This window comes from Schistocerca nitens, chromosome 1, assembly GCF_023898315.1.
Source record: "Schistocerca nitens isolate TAMUIC-IGC-003100 chromosome 1, iqSchNite1.1, whole genome shotgun sequence".
Lineage (NCBI taxonomy): Eukaryota > Metazoa > Arthropoda > Insecta > Orthoptera > Acrididae > Schistocerca > Schistocerca nitens.
The window spans coordinates 263,241,244-263,263,670 of record NC_064614.1 but is presented as its reverse complement, the minus strand read 5'-3'; positions in this window follow the sequence as shown (position 1 = coordinate 263,263,670).

Sequence of the window (22,427 nt, the reverse complement as noted above, 5' to 3'; positions counted from 1 at the left end):
GTAAAACTTGCCATTAAAGAGCCTCCACCAGCTTCAGAAATCCCCTACTGACATGCAGAGTACATAGACTCATGACGCTGTCTCCATACCCGTCCACGTCCATCCGCTCGATATAATTTGAAAGGAGACTCGTCCGACCAGGCAACAAGTTTCCACTCATCACCAGCCCAATGTCGGCGTTGATGGGCACAGGCGAAGCGTTAAGCTTTGTATTGTACAGTCATCGAGGGTTCACGAGTGGGCCTATGGCTCCGAAAGCCCATATCGATGACGTTACGTTGAATGGTTCGCACGTTGACACTTGTTGATGGCCCAGCAATGAAATCTGCATCAGTTTGCGGAAGGATTGCACTTGTACTTCTGTCACGTTGAACGATTCTCTTTAGTAGTCGTTGGTCCCATTCTTGCAAGATCTTTTTCCGCCCACAGTGATGTCGGAGATTTGATGTTTTACCGAACTCCTGATATTCACGGTACACTTCCTCGCTACCTCGGAGATGCTGTGTCCTATCGCTCGTGCTCCGACTGTAACACCACGTTTAAGCTGACTTTAAATCTTGATAATCTGCCATCGTAGCAGCAGTAACCGCCAGACACTTGTTGCTTGTTGTCTTATGCAGCCATTGCCGACCGCAGCGCCGTATTTTTCCTGCTTACATATTTCTGTATTTGAATGCGCATGCCTATTCCAGTTTCTTTAGCGGTCGAGTGTAATAATGTGCATAGTATGCTTGGATATACGGTTTTTGCGATGACAGATCGCCTCTATACAACGTGTCCTACAAGGAACGGTCATTATTCAGGGATATGAGAGGATCAATTATTCGAAGCAAAACATCTGGTAAAAAACACGGGCTCTCAAATGCAACGTTCAGAGCTATTGGTACTTAATCTTAGATATTGTCAAACAAATCTCATTTACTGCAGGCACTTTTCTTTCCATGTTATGAAAGAAGGTAGCATGGACCAAAACAAACAAAAAAAATCCTAGTTACATGGGCGATAAAATCCATATCTTAAGAGCTATGAGCACTTGTTTAGCGGAAGAGATTTGTTTCACATTAGCGAAAGCGCGACAGATGATAACAGATCTTAAGGGATGCGTTTTAGAGTACAATGTTTATTGGACTTCTTTGCTTCGAATGGACATTGGTGTCATATATCTGAATAATGACCATTCCTCCTGGAAAGAGAAAGCTTTTGACAATGTTGACTGGAATACTCTCTTTCAAATTCTAAAGGTGGCAGGGGTAAAATACAGGGAGCGAAAGGCTATTTACAATTTGTACAGAAACCAGATGACAGTTATAAGAGTCGAGGGACATGAAAGGGAAGCAGTGGTTGGGAAGGGAGTAAGACAGGGTTGTAGCCTCTCCCCGATGTTATTCAATCTGTATACTGAGCAAGCAGTAAAGGAAACAAAAGAAAAATTCGGAGTAGGTATTAAAATCCACGGAGAAGAAATAAAAACTTTGAGGTTCGCCGATGACATTGTAATTCTGTCAGAGACAGCAAAGGACTTGGAAGAGCAGTTGAACGGAATGGATGGTGTCTTGAAGGGAGGATATAAGATGAACATCAACAAAAGCAAAACGAGGATAATGGAATGTAGTCGAATTAAGTCGGGTGATGTTGAGGGTATTAGATTAGGAAATGAGACAGTTAAAGTAGTAAAGGAGTTTTGCTATTTGGGGAGCAAAATAACTGATGATGGTCGAAGTAGAGAGGATATAAAATGTAGACTGGCAATGGCAAGTAAAGCGTTTCTGAAGAAGAGAAATTTGTTAACATCGAGTATAGATTTAAGTGTCAGGAAGTCATTTCCGAAAGTATTCGTATGGAGTGTAGCCATGTATGGAAGTGAAACATGGACGGTAAATAGTTTGGACAAGAAGAGACTAGAAGCTTTCGAAATGTGGTGCTACAGAAGAATGCTGAAGATTAGATGGGTAGATCACATAACTAATGAGGACGTACTGAATAGGATTGGGGAGAAGAGGAGTTTGTGGCACAACTTGACCGGAAGAAGGGATCGGTTGGTAGGACATGTTCTGAGGCATCAAGGGATCACCAATTTAGTATTGGAGGGCAGCGTGGAGGGTAAAAATCGTAGGGGGAGACCAAGAGATGAATACACTAAGCAGATTCAGAAGGATGTAGGTTGCAGTAGGTACTGGGAGATGAAGAAGCTTGCACAGGATAGAGTAGCATGGAGAGCTGCATCAAACCAGTCTCAGGACTGAAGACCACAACAACAACAACCTCCTGGCCAGTGATCAATTTGCTTTGAGAGGTTATGTCATGACGAGCAGACTGTCAGTCGCGGCAAGTGGGAAGAGCGTTTGCAGATTTGTGAAAATTCTGACTTCGTGGAATTCGAAATAACCAAGTTAAACAACAATGTAGTGTGCCGGACTTAGTGCATTCTTAATCGAGCTAGTGATTCAGTCTGTGGTGGCTCTCACTATATTAACCAAGAGTTGCATAAATATTTTTATTGCTGAATGGTAGCCGGGTTGTGTTAAGGACAGTTATCATTTCACCAACAGTAATCCTGCCTGCAATTTAAGTAACATACACGGAGTTAACACAACAGGAAGAGGCTAATGCAACAGGTGTGTCGCCATCTCCTAGACACTTACGAAGCCAATGAACTTTAGAATTTGGTCATGCACCTACAACAAATCCATTGGGCGCGTGGTCGTAAATTCACTCTGTAATAAAGTTAATTTGAAAGTCTTATGTTGGCAGTTATCACAGGAAAAATATTAGCTGCTGATGACTTACCATGTGCATCAGGAACACGATGGAAAATGAGTGTCTGGAAGGTGCAGAGTTCAACCTTCTGGGAAGTATGTATTACACTCACAAAATGGACATCGTCGATTTTCAAGAAATGTTAAAAAACAAACCGTTAACTTGCGCCATGAACACGAATGAAAAATGGCGCACCACAGTGATCACAAAGGATCGTACCATAAAGATCGAAGGTGAACTTGACTGTCTATTCTCTAAGGCGTAGAAGCAGATAGTGCGATAATCACGTTTTATAGGCACGGAAAAACAAACATCCAGAGGCTGAATTTATCAGGTGGTTCCAGATGGTACGAACAGCAATGTCACACACTTTTCAGGAGGGATAGTTTGCTCTAAAGGAGTATGTTTTTTATACGCAGACCAGGAATCAAGCAAAAACGAGTTATTTTGACCAGCTATTGGCAAAAAGCAGTGCTCATACCAAAGCTGTAGTTCTCTTACGCCTATTTTCCCACTTTTGCTTGCTGTAACATAAATATTCCCTACTGCACTTGGAGGATCACGCACACGAGAAAGAATAGTAGGTGGCAGAGCACATACAACGTCTCGCAGCACAATAAATAACTTTCCAGGCAATTTACCATCAAGATCAACAGTCGGCATGCTTGTATACGAGTGCATTACGTCATTGATGTTAGCTGATCTTGATACAACTTCTTGGTATATCTAATTTCCGGGATTCCTTTCATATGCATTTCCTCTTAAAATCCTGAATGGTCGGAGTTGAAAAGAAGTTTCCTACTGAACGACAGGACAAATTTATTTATCTCATCTACAAATTTTTCGGCCGATTCCGCAGTTTGATGTGCATCGTCAAGTTGACGCTTTATTTGAAATTTCGTTATCTTACGTCTACCAATTCTGTAACACTATTTGCTCCCTAAAATCAATGTAATCTATGTCACGCTAAATTTGATGCACAACGTAGTAGGTACTGTTCATACTTATCCTGCAAATTATATGGAGCATCCTTGAAACGGGCAAACATCAGTCTTTGTAACAAGTGCGCCTTGTCCTCCCATGAATATTCGTAGTTTTCCTTCCTCACAACAGGGCCATATTGCTGCGGACATTCGAAATCTGTTGATGATCTTCCAAGTACGTAATTATGTTTAGTGCCGGCTCCTTGGACGACGACTGTCCTTTCTACGTTTTGCTGGAGATGGGATTTGTGCGTCCTTGTCTGATAAAGAACTACATGGCTAGAGACCTGTTCCAGTATCACTTTCACTTGTCAAGCAAGTATTGTCATCATGGTGCTACTAATGTACATTGTTTGTAAGGTCAAGCTTATACACACCATACAGTCCACTGACTTATCTTGCTACTCTAATATTTCATCTACTACTTCATTCTCACTCTGCATAACTCCTTCGGTTCCTTTCTGACGAAATATCAACTTCGGCAACTGTTGTTGTAGATACAATGCAATGTTCGCTCTGTTTATCGCTGCCATTGCTCTGCTTTGTACTAACACCACTAGCACTGTAGCACTGTTGTGAGTTACTCGTCGACTAGGCAGTTCAATGACGCTCTTTAGCCTTATGATGTGCTCACCAGTGGATACTTACAGCCTCACCTCCTGTTGCCGTTATCCTGGTTGCATTGTAAACAATATGTGGGACGTCGATTGCTGTAAACATGATTGGCCTTTTGCGACCTCTGAGTCATGGGGTTCCTTGGTAGTTAATCCACTTGCTACACAGAACGAAGAAAGATAATTAATACGTCGCAGGCGTAATAAGCTGTCTTAGCAACCAGCCTTTATGAAGTTTGCTCAGCCCTGAAAAGTTATGAAAAGAGTCACTTAAGATTCTACAGAAAGCCTGCAAAGTGGTTTTCCGATAGAGATACGTTTTATTTGTTTGCCAGTTACAATGGGCAGAATTTTTGAATGTATGTGAGCTGGTGCGTTGCTGGCGCCAGTTTCCATCTACTGTCTTTTCACGTTGAGTCGACTTCGATGCTTCTTTGTCTTCTTCACATCTTTGGCGGCGGGGGATTTTATCTGCAGTGCGCGCGCTCTGCTGGGGGGCTGGTGTGCTGGCATCCGGGGTGTGAGGTGGAGTGACTAGGGACTGTGTTTGTATGCAGCACGGCGAGAAGCCCAGTCGGCACGACGAAGGAGCGTGGCCAGCCGCTATTGCGAGTTTAACAGTTACAATGAAAATCTTCTGAACATGGTGATGGGGATTTCCTCGAGGTTGGAAGGACAAGTTCCGTCGAGTCGGTTACAGGTTACACGGGCCGAATGAATTGGAGTCGTCGAGTTGCTTCGGTGGGTGGTGTTAATATTAACTAAATATTCCAGTGTACTAAAAACGATTTGAAATTGTTCTAATAGCTTATCACTGAATTTGGTGTCGTCACTTGATACCCTGATGGCAGTTAAGGAAGTGTAACGACACCCACCAAACAGACACGAAGCGTGACTAAACACGTAGCTAGAAGTGTAACTAACAAGGGAACCTCCCCATCGCAACCCCCTCAGATTTAGTTATAAGTTGGCACAGTGGATAGGCCTTGAAAAACTGAACACAGATCAATCAAGAAAACAGGCAGAAGTAGTGTGGAACTATGATAAAAATAAGCAAAATATACAAAGTGAGCAGTCCACGCGCAACATAGGCAACATCAAGGACAGTGTAGGCACTAGGTCGCCGTGGTCCCGTGGTTAGCGTGAATAGCTGTGAAACGAGAGGTCCTTGGTTCAAGTCTTCCGTCGAGTGAAAAGTTTAATTTTTTATTTTCAGACAATTATTATCTGTCCGTCATCACTTTTTTGGCAGTGATTATCACATCCACAAGAAAACCTAAATTGGGCAAGGTAGAAAAATCTTTTTACCCATTCGCTAAGTGTACAAGTTAGGTGCGTCGACAACACATTCCTGTCATGTGACGCACATGCCGTCACCGGTATCGTATAGAATATATCATACGTGTTTTCCTGTGGAGGAATCGGTGGACCTATGACGTTGCGATCAAATGTTTTCGGTTCCCATTGGAGAGGCACGTCCTTTCGTCTAATAATCGCACGGTTTTGCGGTGCGGTCGCAAAACATAGATACTAAACTAATTACAGTGAACAGAGACGTCAATGAACGAGTGGACAGATCATAACTTTGCGAAAATAAAGAAAGTAAACTTTTCACCCGAGGGAAGACTTGAACCAAGGACCTCTCATTCCGCAGCTACTCACGCTAACCACGGGACCACGAAGCTCTTGGACCTACACTATCCTTGAAGTTGCCTATGTTACGCATGGAGTACTCAGTCTGTATATTTTGCTTATTTTTTTCATAGTTCCACACAACTTCTTCCTGTTTTCTTGATTGATCTGTGTTCAGTTTTTCAAGGCCTATCCAGTGTGCCAACTTATAATTAAATCTGAGGGGGGGGGGGTGCGATGGGGAGGTTCCCTTGTAAGCAGTGCGTTAGTCTGTGTTTGGCGTTCCAAGCTGCGCTGAAATATTTTTCCCATTCTACCTGTTATGTCATTATTTTGGTCTGGCCTTTAAATGTGCGCCTAGATTATTCTTGCTATTCTAGCTTTTATGCCATTATTTTAGTGATGGTTTTAAGGGATTGGCTAAATAAATTTTAAGAGCCGTGACTGCCCAAGTAAGTCACGGAGGTTAATTCTGTTGGTTTCATTTGTGGAGTATATCATTGACAGATACTGATAACTAGTTGTGCAGTTAGGATTGTGTATCTCATGCCTCAGAATATTGTCTGCCGCTGATGTGTTTTATGTTACAGATAACTGACAGTGGTTGACGAGAGCAAACTGGGATCGGACTACCACGGCGGCCGAGTATCGCCTCAGTTGTGCGACTTGTAACATACCCTTTTATTTTCATCCGCTCGTTCGGGATCTGAATAGCAGCCCAAAATTTAGATAATTGATTAATGTGACCGTGTACCTAATGGGCTGGAAATCGGATTGGACTGCTCAGGGGATGTTACATTCCGTATTGTCCTTCGCAAATACTGTAATAAGTACTGTTTGGTGGTAAGAAGGACACAACACAGTTTCACAAACAAGATCTATATTCTTAGCAAAAGCACAAAATAAGGAGACAGCCACTGCCTTCGTCAATACACTGTAAATGACGGCTAATCTCAGCACAGGTTTCTCTAGTTATTCTTAATCGTCACACGCAACATCCAATCACTGTAATCCAAGTAATGCATCGTAGTGGGTCCTCAAGTGCTGCGCACTGACGACTTTTGGGCCAGCATTTCTTCAATAATCCTCCTCCAAACTGATCATAATTAGTAGTCCCTTTCTTCCTCTTGATTCCACAAGTGAAGGCCTCACCTTCGATTGCAACCCGCTGGTCATCTTCTTCTCGCTGCACGACTATAGTATTTCTTGGATTGACTACCAATTGGTTTTGCTTATCTCCTATCCCCTCAACCACATCGTTGCATTGTTTCTGTATCTGCGTCACCTCGGTGATCTTTTCTCCCAATTCGGTTCTAGTTTCTTCAACATCGTCTTCTATCTTCTTTGTTAACTCTCCTTCCGTTTCCTCCATGTCTCCCTGGACCTGGTCTATATTTTTCTGTAGCTTACTCTCTCTCTCGTCGACGTTCATCTTCAGTCGTTTTGGTAACTCCTGTATTTCCTTCCTCAGATTACATTCCATCTTCATTTGTGACGTTTTGATCTCTTGTAAATCTTCCTTAAATGACTCCAGGCTTTCTTTGGTTTCTTGTGAATTCTTTTCTAACGATGCGCTATTTTTCTCTACTGATTCACTAGTCTTCTTTATCAAGTCTATCAACATCGACCACCTATCAGCATCCTCTGAAACTGGCCTAGCTCTCATCGCTTGTCCCGGTATTTTGGGATAATTAGTTGAATTTGCTAATGGGCTACCTAATGACAATCCACAATCACTGAATCCCGAATCATCTCTATCTTTCTGTCCTATTCCTTTTCTCTCAACTACTGCCTCACAGACCTGCTTATCTTCAGAAGACATGTTTGGTTTATATTTAATGCCCAAGCAAGTAATACAAAATAACCTCCAATAACCCAAAACACTCCTAATTACCATGAAACTAATCAAACAGTACCTGCAATCCTTTCATTTAGTTCCCAAAATGATACAACATGCCTGAGTACTGAACATAACAGCTCTCACAAACCTAATAATTTCCAATAACAATTTCCACATACACAGTTTATGTAAAAATTTTTCACAACAAGATAATCACAACACTCAAAAATCTATAAATGCAAAATTACCCAAAACAATTACCATTTATACAGTGCAGTGTGCATAGGTAAGCATGCTAGACTTCAGAGTATGCTTCGCAACTTTTTGAAATTACTGCAATTGAGCACTTTTCCTAATGTAAATACCAGTTAAAAACTGTTTATTTATCGCGAATACTGCACACTGCAATTTACTGTTATGTTAACCCGTCGTCTTCACTCACCAACCGACGTTACCGCGAGTCGCGATGTTTTGACGTTTGAGATGGGCATGGTTGTGCCGCCGCTGGAGCTCGCGTGAAGTTGAAGATCAGCTGCAAGGCGACGTAGTTCCCCGTCAGCCGCTCCGTGGCGCTGCAGGTGGGCGTAGTTCGTAGTTCGGCCGCTAGATGCCGGGACTGCGCTCGTTGTCTCGAAGTTGCGTCGCTCGCCGTGGTGTCGTGTGAAATCACCTCGTGGATCGAAGCTCTTTGGTGCGACTGCTACGTGGCTCTGCGTGACGTCACTCACTAATTGCGTCGCCACAATACGTTATCGTCAGCATACCAGTTTCTGGGTCCACACGAAACTGTCCGATTTTCACCGTTCAAAAAGCAATTTCCGTCAACATGTTATCACTAAACACCTTTCTAACAACTTGTGTGACGAAATCTTGGCTCGTTTTGCTATTTTACTGTTCACACGTGTCTTTCTTTAGCGTCCACTTTTCACAGCTTTTCGCGCGGATTTTCGCGTTTGCACTTTACAACACAGTTTAATATGGCCAGAAAAAACAGTTTAGTCACAATCGTGAAATATTATTACTTCGTATTGTTCAAAAAATGCACTGTTCCTTATCGCGATTTTAACGTTCATGCACTGTCCCGATTCCACATTGAAAAATTAGTACGGTTCGTCTGAAAATTGCACTTGTCCTGTCACGGTCGCCAAGGGTGTAACATACCCTTTTATTTTCATCCGCTCGTTCGGGATCTGAATAGCAGCCCAAAATTTAGATAATTGATTAATGTGACCGTGTACCTAATGGGCTGGCAATCGGATTGGACTGCTCAGGGGATGTTACATTCCGTATTGTCCTTCGCAAATACTGTAATAAGTACTGTTTGGTGGTAAGAAGGACACAACACAGTTTCACAAACAAGATCTATATTCTTAGCAAAAGCACAAAATAAGGAGACAGCCACTGCCTTCGTCAATACACTGTAAATGACGGCTAATCTCAGCACAGGTTTCTCTAGTTATTCTTAATCGTCACACGCAACATCCAATCACTGTAATCCAAGTAATGCATCGTAGTGGGTCCTCAAGTGCTGCGCACTGACGACTTTTGGGCCAGCATTTCTTCAATAATCCTCCTCCAAACTGATCATAATTAGTAGTCCCTTTCTTCCTCTTGATTCCACAAGTGAAGGCCTCACCTTCGATTGCAACCCGCTGGTCATCTTCTTCTCGCTGCACGACTATAGTATTTCTTGGATTGACTACCAATTGGTTTTGCTTATCTCCTATCCCCTCAACCACATCGTTGCATTGTTTCTGTATCTGCGTCACCTCGGTGATCTTTTCTCCCAATTCGGTTCTAGTTTCTTCAACATCGTCTTCTATCTTCTTTGTTAACTCTCCTTCCGTTTCCTCCATGTCTCCCTGGACCTGGTCTATATTTTTCTGTAGCTTACTCTCTCTCTCGTCGACGTTCATCTTCAGTCGTTTTGGTAACTCCTGTATTTCCTTCCTCAGATTACATTCCATCTTCATTTGTGACGTTTTGATCTCTTGTAAATCTTCCTTAAATGACTCCAGGCTTTCTTTGGTTTCTTGTGAATTCTTTTCTAACGATGCGCTATTTTTCTCTACTGATTCACTAGTCTTCTTTATCAAGTCTATCAACATCGACCACCTATCAGCATCCTCTGAAACTGGCCTAGCTCTCATCGCTTGTCCCGGTATTTTGGGATAATTAGTTGAATTTGCTAATGGGCTACCTAATGACAATCCACAATCACTGAATCCCGAATCATCTCTATCTTTCTGTCCTATTCCTTTTCTCTCAACTACTGCCTCACAGACCTGCTTATCTTCAGAAGACATGTTTGGTTTATATTTAATGCCCAAGCAAGTAATACAAAATAACCTCCAATAACCCAAAACACTCCTAATTACCATGAAACTAATCAAACAGTACCTGCAATCCTTTCATTTAGTTCCCAAAATGATACAACATGCCTGAGTACTGAACATAACAGCTCTCACAAACCTAATAATTTCCAATAACAATTTCCACATACACAGTTTATGTAAAAATTTTTCACAACAAGATAATCACAACACTCAAAAATCTATAAATGCAAAATTACCCAAAACAATTACCATTTATACAGTGCAGTGTGCATAGGTAAGCATGCTAGACTTCAGAGTATGCTTCGCAACTTTTTGAAATTACTGCAATTGAGCACTTTTCCTAATGTAAATACCAGTTAAAAACTGTTTATTTATCGCGAATACTGCACACTGCAATTTACTGTTATGTTAACCCGTCGTCTTCACTCACCAACCGACGTTACCGCGAGTCGCGATGTTTTGACGTTTGAGATGGGCATGGTTGTGCCGCCGCTGGAGCTCGCGTGAAGTTGAAGATCAGCTGCAAGGCGACGTAGTTCCCCGTCAGCCGCTCCGTGGCGCTGCAGGTGGGCGTAGTTCGTAGTTCGGCCGCTAGATGCCGGGACTGCGCTCGTTGTCTCGAAGTTGCGTCGCTCGCCGTGGTGTCGTGTGAAATCACCTCGTGGATCGAAGCTCTTTGGTGCGACTGCTACGTGGCTCTGCGTGACGTCACTCACTAATTGCGTCGCCACAATACGTTATCGTCAGCATACCAGTTTCTGGGTCCACACGAAACTGTCCGATTTTCACCGTTCAAAAAGCAATTTCCGTCAACATGTTATCACTAAACACCTTTCTAACAACTTGTGTGACGAAATCTTGGCTCGTTTTGCTATTTTACTGTTCACACGTGTCTTTCTTTAGCGTCCACTTTTCACAGCTTTTCGCGCGGATTTTCGCGTTTGCACTTTACAACACAGTTTAATATGGCCAGAAAAAACAGTTTAGTCACAATCGTGAAATATTATTACTTCGTATTGTTCAAAAAATGCACTGTTCCTTATCGCGATTTTAACGTTCATGCACTGTCCCGATTCCACATTGAAAAATTAGTACGGTTCGTCTGAAAATTGCACTTGTCCTGTCACGGTCGCCAAGGGTGTAACATACCCTTTTATTTTCATCCGCTCGTTCGGGATCTGAATAGCAGCCCAAAATTTAGATAATTGATTAATGTGACCGTGTACCTAATGGGCTGGCAATCGGATTGGACTGCTCAGGGGATGTTACATTCCGTATTGTCCTTCGCAAATACTGTAATAAGTACTGTTTGGTGGTAAGAAGGACACAACACAGTTTCACAAACAAGATCTATATTCTTAGCAAAAGCACAAAATAAGGAGACAGCCACTGCCTTCGTCAATACACTGTAAATGACGGCTAATCTCAGCACAGGTTTCTCTAGTTATTCTTAATCGTCACACGCAACATCCAATCACTGTAATCCAAGTAATGCCGATGCGGTAGACGCGGAAGTTCAATAACGGCACTTAATATCACTGAAATCACTCTGTAATTAAACTTTCTCACTTTCCCGTATAATACTAACACAAAGGGGTTAAACCGCGGCGATGGCCACTCCCTTTGTCGATAATTTACATTAATTCAACTGCTGGCTTCTGCACAGCTCTGCCCGCCTCGCGGGATCCTACCACACCCTGACTCGGCACATCTCCTCACTAACTCTCCGCCAGTTCTTCCCGCCTCGCGGGAATCTACCCAAACAGCACTCGGCACTCCGGTGAACCCCCTCTAGCTCTCGCGACCTGCACACACACTATTCGATAGTTGCCCTGTCGACCTGTGTGAGCGCAAATTTAGTAGTAAGGGCCTGCGGACCCCTTACAGACTGGATTCGTGATTTCCGTCAGAAAGGTCACAGTTCGTAGTAACAGATGGAAAGTCATCGAGTAAAACAGATCTAATATCCGGCATTCCCCATGGAAGTGTTATAGGCCCTCTATTGTTCCTGATCTATATTAACGACATAGGAGACAATCTGAGTAGCCGTCTTAGATTGTTTGCAGATGATGCTGTCATTTACCGTCTTGTAAAGTCATCAGATGATCAAAACGACTTGCAAAGTGATTTAGATAGTGCAACAGATCTACTAAAGAGACTGCTTACACCACGCTTGTCCGCCCTATTCTGGAGTATTGCTGTGCGGTGTGGGACCCGCATCAGGTGGGACTGACGGATGACATCGAAAAAGTACAAAGAAGGGCAGCTTGTTTTGTATTATCGCGAAATAGGGGAGATAGTGTCACAGACATGCTACGTGAATTGGAGTGGCAATCATTAAAACTAAGGCGTTTTTTGTTGCGATGGGATCTTCTCATGAAATTTCAATCACCAGTTTTGTGCTCCGATTGCGAAAACATTCTGTTGGCACCCACATACATAGGGAGAAATGATCATCACGATGAAATAAGAGAAATTGGGAATAAGAGAAATCGGGGCTCGCACAGAAAAATTTAAGTCTCGTTTTTCCCACGTGCCGTTCGGGAGTGGAACGGTAGAGCGACAGCTTGAAGATGGTTCATTGAACCCTCTGCCAGGCACTTTATTCTGAATAGCGGAGTAATCACGTAGATGTGTAGATGTAGATGAGAGTGATAATTAAGACCCTGCCCCCCCCCCCCCTCCCCCAACGTCTCGGGTTGTTTCTATCCTGTAATGCCATCCTTCAGGTGGAGAGTTATGGTTTCTGAAGCTCAATAGCAATGCAAAGTTGAGTTCCTTTTTATTTCATTTCCTGTCCCGTGGATTTCTTGTGCTGCCTAAAATTTTTTTTTGTGCTGGCGTCCATCACTAATACTCATGTAGAGTGGAAGCGGACCCTGTTAAGTTTTCTTGGGAAGATCTCGTTATAGTCAGGTACTGAAATCATACAAACCTGGTATATGCAAGTAGTATTGTTCTAATTAATCTGAAGTTGGCCGAGTAAACTTTAAAAATTTGGGGCTTGTTGAGCTCAGAACTCTGATGTGAGTTAGTCATGTTAGTCATATTTTATGAATCAGGAGTTTATGGACATTGTATTAGTTAATGAAAAGTTGGCCGAGTAAACCTTAAAATTTTGGTGTTTGTTGAGCTCAGAACTTTTAACTGGGATAGTTATGTTGGTCATATTTTACGAGAATTACTGTCTGTTGAACACTGGGTTGGTTATGTCAGCTATATTTATCTTAATAACCGTTTTATGAATAGTGTTTCATTTAATGAAAAGTTGCCCGAGTAAACCTTAAAAATATTGGTGTTTGTGGAACTCATAACTTTTGTCTGAGCTAGTTAAGTCAGTCATATTTTACGAAGGATACTTTTATGAATATTGTTTTTAATTTATGAAAAGTTGGCCAAAGAAGCATTCAAACATCACTGTCTGTTGTATTCCGAACTTGGATGTGATGAAAATGTAGATAAAAGAGTTTCCATGGAAGTGATGAAGTAGGTGTGATTTATTTGTCAGTCATATTGAATTAATTATGGGTCCATGGAAATGGTTTAAATTAATGTAAGTTGTTGAAAGAAAACGATATGTGGAAGATATCTTAAAAGATTTTTGTGTTCTACACTACTGGCCATTAAAATTGCTACATCACGAAGATAACGTGCTACAGAAGCGAAATTTAACCGACAGGAACAAGATGCTGTGATATGCAAATGATTAGCTTTTCAGAGCATTCACACAAGGTTTGCTCCGGCGGCGACACCTACAACGTGCTGACATGAGGAAAGTTTTCAACCTATTTCTCTTACACAAACAACAGTAGACAGGCGCTGTTGATGAAACGTTGTTGTGATGCCTCGTCTAAGGAGGAGAAATGCGTACCATCACGTTTCCGACTTTCATAAAGGTTGGATTGTAGCCTATCGCGATTGCCGTTTATCGTATCGCGACACTGTTGTTCGCGTTGGTCGAGATCCAATGACTGTTAGCAGAATATGGAATCGTTGGGTTCAGGAGGGTAATACGGAACGCCGTGCTGGATCCCAATGGCCTCGTGTCAATAGCAGTCAAGATGAAAGGCATCTTATGCGTATGGCTGTAACGGCTCGTGCAGCCACGTCTCGATCCCTGAGTCAACAGATGGGAACGTTTGCAAGACAACAACCATCTGCACCAACAGTTCGACGACGTTTGCAGCAGCATGGGCTATCAGCTCGGAGACCATGGATGCGGTTACCCTTGACGCTGCATCACAGACAGGAGCGCCTGCGATGGTGTACTCAACGACGAACCTGGGTGCACGAATGGCAAAACGTCATTTTCTCTGATGAATCCAGGTTCTGCTTACAGCATCATGGTGGTCGCATCCGTGTTTGGCGACATCGCGGTGAACGCACATTGGAAGCATGTATTCGTCATCGCCATACTGGCGTATCACCCGGCGTGATGGTATAGGGTGCCATTGGTTATACGTCTCGGTCACCTCTTGTTCGCATTGACGGCACTTTGAAGAGTGGTCGTTACATTTCAGATGTGTTACGACCCGTGGCTCTACCGTTCATTCGATCCCTGTGAAACCCTACATTTCAGCAGGATAATCCACGACCGCATGTTCCAGGTCCTGTACGGGCCTTTCTGGATACAGAAAATGTTCGACTGCAGCCCTGTCTAGCACATTCTCCAGATCTCTTTCCAATTGAAAACGTCTGGTCAATGGTGGCCGAGCAACTGGCTCGTGACGATACGCCAGTCACTACTCTTGATGAACTGTGGTATCGTGTTGAAGCTGCATGGGCAGCTGTACCTGTAGATGCCATCCAAGCTCTGTTTGACTCAATGCCCAGGCGCATCAAGGCCGTGATTACGGCCAGAGGTGGTTGTTCTGGGTACTGATTTCTCAGGATCTATGCACCCAAATTGCGTGAAAATGTAATCACATGTCAGTTGTAGTATAATATATTTGTCCAATGAATACCCGTTTATCATCTGCATTTCTTCTTGGTGTAGCAATTTTAATGGCCAGTAGTGTATAACACAAGCTTTGTTGTGATTATGGTTACTGTGAATGTATTATGAGCAATGTATTTGTAACAAAGAAGTGTGTGGCAAGTACAATTGATTTCGATTGTAAATTCGGTGTGTCCAAAGGGACCACGCTACAGTGTGTATTATATCACACTTTCTTTACTCAGCATTAGTCCCTGGATGTAGTAGATCTTCGAGTGCGAGGAAGGTGTGTTGAGGATGAGTGCCCTGGTGCGGAGAATAACGGCGCGGCTACGCACGGCTGCATTCCGCAGTGCGGCAGGTGGAGGCTTTTGTGAGCCGCTCCGCCACCAGCACAGGTGACTCTCCAGGGGGGAGAGGAGAGGGCAGTCGGTAGGCCCAGCACCGCCACGCGCATCCCTGATAGGAGGCCAGCCAGGCATAGAGCCGCCCACTGTCCGGAACGGTCTGTGCAGCACAAAGGGTGGGGCGGTGCCTTAGAAGACTTTATCTCGTCTCAGAAAAACCGTTACCAGCTATAGTGGAAGACAGGTAATATACAGTATATGCACTTATCAAAAAAAGTTTTGCATCACCTCGATTCCGAGAGTTCCGGAAACTGTACAGAAAATTGGAATAGAGATCAACATAAACATCATTTCCGCCCTTTTTATTGCTCATGAAAACCACACATGTCGTACCACCTTTCAGCGAGACCTTCAGAGGTGGTGGTCCAGATTGCTGCATACACCAGTACCTCTAATACCCAGCAGCAAGTCCTCTTGCACTGATGCACTGATGCATGCCTGTATTCCTCGTCGCATACTATACACAAGTTCATCAAGGCAGATTGTCCCACTCCTCAATGGCGATTCGGCATAGATCCCTCAGAGTGGTTGGTGGGTCACGTCGTCCATTAACAGCCCTTTTCAATCTATCCCTGGCATGTCCGATAGGGTTCATGTCGGGAGAACATGCTGGCCACTCTAGTCGAGCGATGTCGTTATCCTGAAGGAAGTCATTCACAAGATTGTAAGAGGTCCGAGCAGATGTAATTTCGATGTATTGCTCATGCGCTGCCTGCGATATGCAAGGTATAAGAAAATCTCTGACCAGAGAGCAGTGTTGACTGCAGTAGGAACTGTGTAGCTGTAGCAGTAAGTTGTTGCTAGCGAGCAGTCTGGTGTATCGTGTTGGCTGGCCCGGTCGCGGTGCAGCGATGCCGGAGCCTGAGTATTGTTGTATAAGGTAGAAAGCAGCCTCGCGCATATGTAGTAATGTTATCTCAAGTGCCATGTAAATGTTTTAAAAATCTCGTAATAATAATCTTCGTCATAAAAAGTAACTTTCAACAACCATTTATTTCAATTTAAAGAATTTACTAATTTCTCCCATCCATGATCATCCCGATTATTGCAATAGAAAAATCAGTTGCTTCCTTTCATAAATGACAGATAGGTCGGCCAGCATTGCACAGAGCTGTGCCGGAAAAATTTATTGTAAGAGCAGATATATCCGGCGACTTCATTGAGGTAAGAATTTTTCCTTTTTTTATTCAGAATGATCTTTCAGGGCCATGACGCAGCACTGCTGTCGTCCAAAATTTACCAGGTTAAATTCACAGTGAATTATTGAAAAGTCATAAATGAGCGACAATTTAATTGAGAGGTTAGTTACATTGTTGTATTACCAGGTTACTGATTTTTGTTTTATTGGGACGTTACACTGAATGTGAACGACGTAATTATAATTTTATTGTTGAGAGGTTTAGGAATTTTTCTGTTTTGAGCTTACACTAAACGTGAATACTATTTATGTTAATACACTCCTGGAAATGGAAAAAAGAACACATTGACACCGGTGTGTCAGACCCACCATACTTGCTCCGGACACTGCGAGAGGGCTGTACAAGCAATGATCACACGCACGGCACAGTGGACACACCAGGAACCGCGGTGTTGGCCGTCGAATGGCGCTAGCTGCGCAGCATTTGTGCACCGCCGCCGTCAGTGTCAGCCAGTTTGCCGTGGCATACGGAGCTCCATCGCAGTCTTTAACACTGGTAGCATGCCGCGACAGCGTGGACGTGAACCGTATGTGCAGTTGACGGACTTTGAGCGAGGGCGTATAGTGGGCATGCGGGAGGCCGGGTGGACGTACCGCCGAATTGCTCAACACGTGGGGCGTGAGGTCTCCACAGTACATCGATGTTGTCGCCAGTGGTCGGCGGAAGGTGCACGTGCCCGTCGACCTGGGACCGGACCGCAGCGACGCACGGATGCACGCCAAGACCGTAGGATCCTACGCAGTGCCGTAGAGGACCGCACCGCCACTTCCCAGCAAATTAGGGACACTGTTGCTCCTGGGGTATCGGCGAGGACCATTCGCAACCGTCTCCATGAAGCTGGGCTACGGTCCCGCACACCGTTAGGCCGTCTTCCGCTCACGCCCCAACATCGTGCAGCCCGCCTCCAGTGGTGTCGCGACAGGCGTGAATGGAGGGACGAATGGAGACGTGTCGTCTTCAGCGATGAGAGTCGCTTCTGCCTAGGTGCCAATGATGGTCGTATGCGTGTTTGGCGCCGTGCAGGTGAGCGCCACAATCAGGACTGCATACGACCGAGGCACACAGGGCCAACACCCGGCATCATGGTGTGGGGAGCGATCTCCTACACTGGCCGTACACCACTGGTGATCGTCGAGGGGACACTGAATAGTGCACGGTACATCCAAACCGTCATCGAACCCATCGTTCTACCATTCCTAGACCGGCAAGGGAACTTGCTGTTCCAACAGGACAATGCACGTCCGCATGTATCCCGTGCCACCCAACGTGCTCTAGAAGGTGTAAGTCAACTACCCTGGCCAGCAAGATCTCCGGATCTGTCCCCCATTGAGCATGTTTGGGACTGGATGAAGCGTCGTCTCACGCGGTCTGCACGTCCAGCACGAACGCTGGTCCAACTGAGGCGCCAGGTGGAAATGGCATGGCAAGCCGTTCCACAGGACTACATCCAGCATCTCTACGATCGTCTCCATGGGAGAATAGCAGCCTGCATTGCTGCGAAAGGTGGATATACACTGTACTAGTGCCGACATTGTGCATGCTCTGTTGCCTGTGTCTATGTGCCTGTGGTTCTGTCAGTGTGATCATGTGATGTATCTGACCCCAGGAATGTGTCAATAAAGTTTCCCCTTCCTGGGACAATGAATTCACGGTGTTCTTATTTGAATTTCCAGGAGTGTATTTTCTGTTTTGAGGTTACGCTAAATGTGAATGAATTTTGAGCTTAGATTAAAGCAGAAAGAATTTTGTGTGGAGGTTAATGTGAAAAGAAATTTTGTGGGGAAGTTACAAATCAGAAAGAATTTTGTGGGCAGGTTACGCTGAATGACGATATTTATTTATATTAACGATTTTAAATTATTGTGGGGAGGTTACACTTGGCGACAACCGGCCAGGATCGTATTTCTTTGTGAATTTCTGAAAAGTAGTCATATATCTGCTCTTATTTACTTAAATGTAGTTTGCATCTGGCGCAACGCATTTACTGATTTGTCACTTTTTCTTTCACAGATCATCGGCAATTTATTGCTCTTTGTTGTAATTGTGTTTGTTCCATTTCGCTTTGTCTTTGTTTCATTTTGTGCTTAGTTTTGATTTGTGAAAAATGCCGCGAAAAACTGTCAACAGTACATTGCGATGTACAATGAGTGAAATAGCCATCTCGAATAATTTGACCGATAATACTTGCGACACTCAGTGTAATAATGATGATCCCCTAATTACAGATAATCAGTGCCTGCCGATCACTAGTATTGAGTTAAATCCTAATGATGGGCAAACAAATTCAATTATGTCCACAGTAAATTTAACAATTGATGACGCGGCACTTTCCGATGCAATGATCGTTGCCCAGTTTGACACACCCGGTTTGCAAAATTTATGTAACGAACAGATAATTGTTTCTAACGAAGGTGAACAATGTAGTCAGAATACCTCAGATTTATTTGATTCCGATGTAGTGACCATCAGTGCACGTCCGATTGGCAAACCTTTTTGCGAGCCAGACAATGACCAAATGGTTACACAAAACGTGACACATGCAGATACACCATCACACAGCACAGAGAATACAGCAACTAATTTTGGCTGGGATCAAGTTGTAGCATTATTACTACAACTCAAGAAAGAACAAGACGACCTTTTCAAACGACTTAATGAATCGTACAAACAACTTAATGAAAAACAGGAGAAACTTAATGAATCGTACAAACAACGTAATGAAAATCTCAAACAATGGAATGAAAAACTAAACAACACTTTCAAACAGTCGAATGAAAAACTCTACACCTTTAATGAACAGAACAAACAAACAACTTAGTGAACAGCCTACAGCCGTTGCCGTGCAATGTCATGATACTAAAGAACAATTACGTGAGGAAATTAAAGCTTGTGCTAGGAATAGTAGCGAAGAGTTACGTGATACACGTGTAGCCACAACAAAATTACTTAGAGATGAAAGTAGTGCAGTCACTGAACAATGTTCTGAAAATGCAACACAGTTACGCGACGAGTTTAAATTAATGTCAGCAGAACTTTCACGCACTTCGGATGCGAAAGTCGATAAGAAATTTGAACAACAGAACAGCCAAATTGACGAACGTTTTAAAGTGACAGAAATGAAAAATGTTTCACCCTCTAACACGGCACAGAATACGCCACATTCCGAATATTTCTCACACTCACACAGCCAGTGTAACTTAGGTGACTTAGAGAGAGTACATGACTTAGAAGATTCCGAACAGTCACAGACAAACAGATTCTCATGCAATCCTGAACCTGCTAAGACATACAGAGACGAGAATTTTTATTACAAACACTTTCTATCCGTGAGAAAATTTAAGGTATTTAAAAGTGACAGAGCACAGGTACACGCTTTGGACTGGATACGACAATTTGCTTTTGCATTTCCACCAGCTTGGCCTGTAATGCAGAAACTAGCATTGGACTGGATACAACAATTTGTTTTTGAGTTTTCACCGGCATTGCCTGTAACACAGAAACTAAAATTTATTTGGAGTGCGTAATAGACGTCAGGGGATTCATTACTCTTCGATGAATATGTGCCGTAGCGTGCACAGGGCCCTGAGCCGTAGTAGTGCTATTTCATCTTTAATTTTCTGCACTGCTGCCTTCTCTTCTACTATCCTTTATATCTATCAAAACAGCTCTTCAACTATCGATCTATCTAGGATTAAGAATGAGTAAAGAAAACCTGATATGACAAGTCTTACCGAAAGTGGGTTTTCATTAGACACTCACGAAATGATAAGAACTACCAGCGTGATTTTAATAACAGACAAAATTTTACTTATCAGTATCGTCAAAATTATCAGCTACAGGAAACAAATTTTGGTAACAATAGAGGGTTTTCCCCACAACAACAACAAAACCAGCCCGTTAGCATACCTAACCGACAATGTAGTCTGCAAGGTCAACCAAGCTTTAATGTTTCGCCGCCTACACGTATAGCGTCGGCTCCGCCAAATAGTAACGCACAGCAACAAGGAAATAACTACGTACCGAGAAAACACCATTTCAACTCATATCGCAATGCACCGTACAGCAATGACTATCATGACAGACGTAAAAGTAATGAGCACAATTTTCAGCGTACGTTTAATAACAGTCGGTCTTACCAGCAGAAAAAATCATCCGCAATAACAGATTATCATGAATGAACCAGACAGTCGGTATCATCCCGCACCTAATGCGTCAGGACGAAATAACAGAACAGTACAAATAGTTGAAATAGCACAGCATCCTCCCGCGAATAACCGCACGTCAGAAAGAATTTGACTAGATACAGTACAGGTTGCATCTTCCAGCAACGCAAGCAATACTTTTGACACAGAGAATCTTGTTCACGAAAATTTATTACTTTTGGCGACATCCGAGACACTCTTTTGCAGAAAAAAAATTCAGCTCCATCCGAACTACTGAAAGTACACAGCTTTTCTCTGTTTTGGTGACTTATCAATTTTGTAAATTACCGTTCGGTCTAACAATTTCTTCAGCAGCATTTATTCGCGGTTTGAATACTATACTTCCGACAGAATTAAAAGACAGAATCACAACGTATGTAGACGACATTCTTATTGCAGAAGCTAACTGGTCTGAACACAATCTGATTCTTGAACAGCTGTTGCAAACTTTTCGTGCACAATGACTCACAGTTAATCTTAGCAAATCGCACTTTGGCAAAACTTCTATAAAATTTCTTGGACATGTAATTTCAGCAGAAGGCATTGCGCCTGACCCGGAAAAACTTCAAGCTTTACGTGACATTACTGTTCCTACGACGAAGAAACAACTACGCAGCTTTTTGGGTTTAATTAACTTTTTTCGTAAATTTATTTATTACTCTGCTTTAGACACCCCTAGATTATATCAATTGACGGGTAAAAACACTATTTGGTCCTGGGATAGCCAAGCGCAGTCTGAATTTGTCAATCTGAAACAAGCTTTGTTGAATGCACCACTTTTATCATATCCAGATCTTACTAGAAATTTTTCCATTGCCACCGACAGTTCTAACACCGCTTTAGGCGTCCACATTTTTTCAGGAAATTGAAGAAGATGGTTCTACAGTAATTAAAAACATCGCCTTTGCGAGTCGCATTCTGTCACCTGCTGAACGCAATTATTCTGTCACAGAACTTGAAACATTATGTGTTGTATGGGCATTTACGAGATTTCGGCATTTTCTTTGTGGAAGACATACGACCGTTTACACAGATCATAGAGCGATACAGTTTTTACTTTCCGCTAAATTTACACATGACAGATTAAGCAGATGGAAACTTTATTTACAGGAATTTAATTTTACAATTGTTCACATTCCCGGTACACAAAATATTGTAGCAGACGTACTATCCCGTTCTCTCAGCAACAAGCAGCAAGACATCGCAACCAACTTCTGCCAAGCAAATTTCTGCGTCATGTATATTCAACAAGTGGCATTTGAAAATTTCATTTCGTCATCATTACCGGACATAGCACAAGAGCAGAGTAAAGACAACGTATGGAAAGAGATTAAACACCTTTGGCAAGATAGGAATAATGTTACGATCAGAAACCATTACACTGTACGCAATAACATTCTGTTTCGCCGCTCTCACCCTGACAGCGACAATTGTTTACTATGTATTCCTGACGAACTGCTTAACAAATTAATTTGGTATACTCATTTAAGTTACGCACATTACGGAGCCAAAAAATGTTTT